The sequence below is a fragment of the Anomalospiza imberbis genome, chromosome 1, assembly GCF_031753505.1.
Source record: "Anomalospiza imberbis isolate Cuckoo-Finch-1a 21T00152 chromosome 1, ASM3175350v1, whole genome shotgun sequence".
NCBI lineage: Eukaryota > Metazoa > Chordata > Aves > Passeriformes > Viduidae > Anomalospiza > Anomalospiza imberbis.
This window is the reverse complement of record NC_089681.1, coordinates 66,495,051-66,501,050: the sequence shown is the minus strand read 5'-3', so window position 1 is coordinate 66,501,050 and position 6,000 is coordinate 66,495,051.

Sequence of the window (6,000 nt, the reverse complement as noted above, 5' to 3'; positions counted from 1 at the left end):
TTACCAGGTTTCTGAGTCTGTGCTGACCTCATAAGATACAGACTGGTAACCCCATGGCTTCCAACAGATCATTTGGTTAGAATAGTCTTTGATTTTCCAAATGCTTCTTAAGATGAGCTCAGCCTAGGCCGTAGATTGAAGCTTGTGAGCAGTCTCAAGGGACACAGGCCTTTCTGGGCACAAAGCACAAGCACACTTTGTTCAAGTTCAGGAGATTAACCACCTTCCTTTTCCATATCCCTGTGCTGTGTTAAGATCACCATTCTCTCTGTCAGTCAGCTTAGCCTCACCTCCTTCATCTTTGCTTCCCAAAAGCAATGCACTGAAAACAAATGACCCAAAACAGTGAACTAAATCTCTTGACTGGTGCATGTGAACAAGTCAGTGCTGGACACCTCCATTAGGGTTCTGAATCAGACCCTGTTTAGCCACAGCACTGGAGCAAAGATGGAGAGAATCACAGTCATGCACAGGTACTAGCCCATCAAATTCCCACAACACAACAAAAGCACTTCTCAGACTGGCAGGATAGGGGAAAAAGGGCACAGAACAGTGGTAAAGTGATTTGTGTTTGTTTACGTTTTTTTAAAACTTTTAAAAATATATTTTAAAGAACAGATTTATTACAAGGCCTAAACTAATTTACAAGTAGCATTGCCTACTGCTTAAAATGTTGGCTTTGTTATATTCCAAAGCTTTGTATATATACATATTTATTTTAAGGAGAGAAAAAAAAGGATACCTTTATCTTTCTTTTGGCTGAGTTTGGAGGTTGGGCCTTTTTTAAGTCAGTACAGTACAGCACTTGACTGTGAAGACAGAATTTAAGAAAAACACCCTCTGAAAAAGTTTTGTAAGGCAAAATTAAGAACAAGAAAAATCCATTCAGTCATTGTTCTTAAAGGGGGGTCTGGTGAGTCAGCATATTTAGAAGTCATTCTAGGTTAGGGAAGCCTATCTACTTTTATGTTGTGATCTTACTTTGATTCAGCTTCTTTAGATATAAACATTTTAAACCTGAAAGTCAGCCTGAGGTCAGGCTCTGATGCCAGCTGTATATAGGCTGTGGAAGAATAACAAAGTCATGTGTTACAATGCTGGGAGACATAAGATGAGGGTTCAGATGGTCATGCTCCTGCTCCTTGTGCCTTCTTGAAGGCTAAAAAAAGGGGAAGACCTTGCCAAACAGAAGTCACAGCTCCAAACTGAGAGCTGATAAAAGCAGAGTGTGGAATGCAGAATAAAATTCTATTACCCCTACTAGAAAGTTCAGTAAGGATTTGTAGCTCAAGGAATGAGAAATACTGCTTTTGGAATGACTAAACTTAATAAACTTCAACAGAAGGAAAGACAAACTGAACAGTCATTTCTTGCCCTGCAAATATTAGAAAGGAAATCAGATCCATTCTTTTGGAAGCAGCTACTACTGTAAAGGAGCTGGGGTTTTGTCTGTTTTTGTTGGATTTTTTTTGAAAACACAAGTCACACTAATCAATCCCAGCTAAGATACAGAAAAAAAAAGTGTGAAACTCTTTCCATATGGTTCTCTCTGTAAACAGCAATATTTTTGAAACAAAATTCATATAAAGAATTCTAGAGAGTAAGCAGAATACTCTGAAGTTAGTTTTTAAAAAGCAGCTTTCAGAATTATATAAAACATATGGGAGAGCTGGTCTTATGGTTCAACAAGATTCTTCAATCTGAGATTCAGTTTTATGCCTGATATGGGTCTTTGTAGATGTTCAAATAATTTTATTTTTCCTACTTCACCATTACTGACTCTGAGTTACAGAATCTTAGAACACTTTTTTTTTTATTCAAGACTAACCATAGCTGGAGCAGACAATATAAAATTCCCAGTTCTGAAATGTCTGAGGAAGTGGAAAGTTCAAAACAAAGCTTTAATGGCCTAAAAGGGTACTTCTACAGTTTAGCTGTTACATAAAGCACTGTCAGAAACCGATTGACATTCCTATTTGTTCAGATAAAATTTGTAGCTGACATTGAACTACAATTCATATATATATAAGCTTGCCTGACAGCAGCTGTACTGTGCTTAATACCCAGCCACATATGCCATATCTACAAGTTCTCCCTGATAAGACTTCCAGACCTTTGCATGTACGTTCTGCAGCCAAAGGAAATATTGATAGGCCAATTATTCAATGACCTCAAGCCAGAGGGCTCAGAAGCAGAAAGCTTTAAGGTTTGAGATCTTCCTGTTTCAGGAATTAAATTCCTTTGAGTTCATAAATAACTAAGGTAGCCAACAGGCTGATGCAATATGTATATTATTTAAATTCATTAGAGGTACAATTTCTTAAAAGACTTCCCATTTCCCTGTGCTCAAGGTGTGGCAGTATACAGGTTTGCCTCCCTCATGCTTGTGTGCACAGTTCAGAAGACCACTGTGAAAAACAGAACCTCTCAAATCAGGTGCTATGGACCAAGGGTAGACAGATCCCCTGGACAAGCTAGCTTGCTCTGCTCCTTGCCTCTGGCTGCTGCCTGTGAAATGAAGGATCAGAGACTCTCATACTGCTGTTCCAGGTAGGCCTTTGCTGTCATTGCCATCAGGGAATTGTTGTAATCTCATGTGGGAGAGGATATAAATACCCTTGAATGGGTTGTGAAGTATCCAGGAGACAATTTGTCTGTTAAGAAATGAGTTGTGCTGTGAGCCACCCTAAGCAGATCTTGTTTGGCTGTTTATGAACCATTAAGGATCTTTCTTACTCTTAAGGGGTACCACCACTAAGAATAGACTGTGCTCCTTTCTTTTGTATCAGGCTGTGTATCAGCTAATCTGCTAATGCCGAAGGGCAGACACTTCACCACGCTGGGCACCCTGCTCCAGCTCAGATTCAAAAGCTCAAGATCTAAATATGACCTGAGGCCTGTATATGGTGATGTTTAACACATTTTAAGAACATGCTTCCTTCATGTTTGTCTTCTTATATATCCTTCAAGTTTGTGTTCAAACAATTTGTATCTGATCTGGAGTTTACAGCTGTAACTGCCACTTGATTAGGATAAACCTAGGCTATCTGAGCAATACACTGGTTTGAGACAGTTGAGGTCCATGACTTTTGGCATCAGAGAAGACCAAAGATGTCCTGAACAAGTGCAAAGACCTTCTCAAAAGCTTCTGAATATTTAGAAGGTCCATATTGTCCCATCTCCAGGGATCTGCATGCAGGTACAGGGAATACAGGCAGTAAGAAAGACATGGGAAGAACCTAGGAAGGGTCCAGGAAAAGTGTAGCAGCCAAAGAGGCATTGAAATAATCAGCAGCAACTTGCCATAGACTGCATTAACTCAGAATCAAAGAAACAGGATGACCAGGAGACCAAGACACAACAAATCTCTTGCACAATCACTGATCTGTGAGGAAGTTAAAAGTCAGAGTGAATACAGAAAGACTCAAAACCAGGTTGAATCTCCTTGTAAAAGTTTTTCAGAGTCACAAGTCTATCCTTCACACCTGCAGCAGACATTGCGCTAACATGCACAGCTTTCCCTCCCCCTTTTCTCCCCAGGACAAGTGACCAAAGTTAAGCAGTGTTTGCTCCTACCACTGTATTAAGAAACACAGTAGACAGAAAGGAAAACCAGCCTCAGCTGCAAAATTCCCTCCTTAGTCATAGGTATGAGAAAATGCTTCACTGTAGACAGGAAAAGTGAACACCCTTCTCCTCCCATTCACCTCCTCCTGGGAGACTGGGTTCAGTTAATGGAAATACCAGGGGAGTGTCTTAGAATTTAAGTGGCACGCTCTCACACGGAATTGGGGAAAAAGTAGATTGCCCAAATTCTCTTACTGCTTGTATTATTTTAACTTTTGGTTCCAGCATGTATGCGCTCCATAGCTCAGAGGAGTTATGCAGTATATCCAGTACCCTGAAGCCCTAATTATCAATACTGTGTGCTCCCGGCATCTCTGTATTTGTACATAAAATCAAATTAACAATATCCACTGGGCCAAATTCTTCCCTTCACACTGGTACAACTATTCCTGTCTTAAAAGTCGCTGGGATCCATGTCCAATTTTATCTGCCTTAGTGAAAAATTTTATGTCATTCTTAAGCACGCATTTTATTATTAGGTCTCTAATTTCCATCTGCTCATACTGACTCCCACAAAAAGTCTCTCTTCAGGGCATTCTATAAACAAACTAATGAGATGAATGCAAATTACAGCAGCCATTTCTTCTACTACAGATATCTCCATGCAAAGGCCTGTGTGTGCAGAAAGAATACGTGGAGTTATTTCCAATTCAGAACTACAGTTTTTGTTGATTTAAATAAAATATTCACATTTCTTCCAAGAGATACACAATTTGAAATTTACGTGTTTGGCTATACTTATGTATAGATATTTTTTACTTAAAAATTTAGGGACCAGTGGTAGACCTTTGATGGCATTAAGTGGCTTTCTTCAGAGCAGCTCCTTGGGATCAGCTCTGACAGTATTCCTGAGCCAGGTACTTGCCACTGACCATTGCTGACCTGCAGTGCCTGGCTGTATGACCAGCTCATGCTGCTTGCAGAGCTGAGCTGTGTCTCACACTGAGTCTCTTGCAGCAAGGCCTGTCACTGCCCTTGGTTTTCATCACACTGAGTTCTCCTGAACACCCCATTGCAAGGACTGCAAAGCAACAGTCCAAAGCTTGCCAGAGAGGAAGTTCTACAAATCACTGGGCTTTCACCAGAGGTAAAAAGCTGCATCAGGGAAGATGATATTTGGTGCAGTATGTTCTCATTTGTTCTTCAGCTGTGACATCCACTTACTGCCGCTCATGCAGAGTAGCAGATACTGATGCTAATGAGATGCCCTCAGCAATCTGCAATTCCCTTTCTTCAGCAGAACAGTAACTTTTGACCTAAATGTTCTCTTTTTTTGGCAGAATGTGGAAAGAAGTAGCAAATAGATAGATTTTCACCTTTTTTGTCTCATAAATCTGAACAGCATAATAAAGCATGTAGTGAACAGGCAACTAATTAAATTCTTCCTTGGAAGAACTAGAGCAGCAGCATAATCTTTTTACGAGCCACATTCTTTTAATCTGGCTACTTAACTTTCTGATTCTTTAGCCTCCCTTCTTTCTTCTACTTGTAATATACAGCTGATGAAATACTGGAATTAATTATCTCCAAGCAGTATTCATCAAAGCACTCCTGCTTCTATGGAAGCCAAGGATGAAAAGTTACTAGGCAAATCTAAAGAAAAAGTGCACCCATCGGATTCTTACAAGCAGACTAAATGCTCACAGGATAAAATAAATAAAATAGGAACATTTCCCTCAAAATGTATTTTCTCCCAGCTGATGTCTCTGAGTGGTGCTTGTATTACCTATCTTGATGATGAACATATTTTCAAGAGCATTTTTCTGCTAACAAATAGACATTCTGAGAGGTAACCATATGTTTAAGTGCTCCACAGAGCATGGTCTGAAAGACGAAAGGTTCTTAAGGAAAGTGTGCCAAGACAAAATCCTGGCCCACAGAAGTCAGTAAGAATTTTGCTTTTGATTTTAATGAAGCCAGAATTTCACTCAAGAGAACTGCAGAAGGGTCAACCTATTTACAGGAAAAAAAGTATCCAGATGTCTCACAGCATTTTGGATTTTGAATCAGAAATTGCTGTAGCATTGTGAAACCTTTTCTCACTAGCTTTACTGCATGAAATAGAATTAAGCTTAAAGATAAGGCTATCTTTAACTAATTGTTCTCCCAATAAAATTAATATAAAATAATGAATTGGAGAAGAAATGTAGCTCTATTGTGTTGAAAGACTTACAAATTCCTGTGGTATCTTACAGTCTAATTCTTCTTCTGAGATTTAGATTTCTCTTTTTTTTATACATTGACATCTCCATTTAGTTCTACTTTATGGATTTACATCAAGTAAAAAGAGAACACTGAAATTCTGGACTGATAATAAGGCTAGTATTCTGCATTTGATGCTTTTATTTATTTTCCAAAATGGAAAGGTGATGG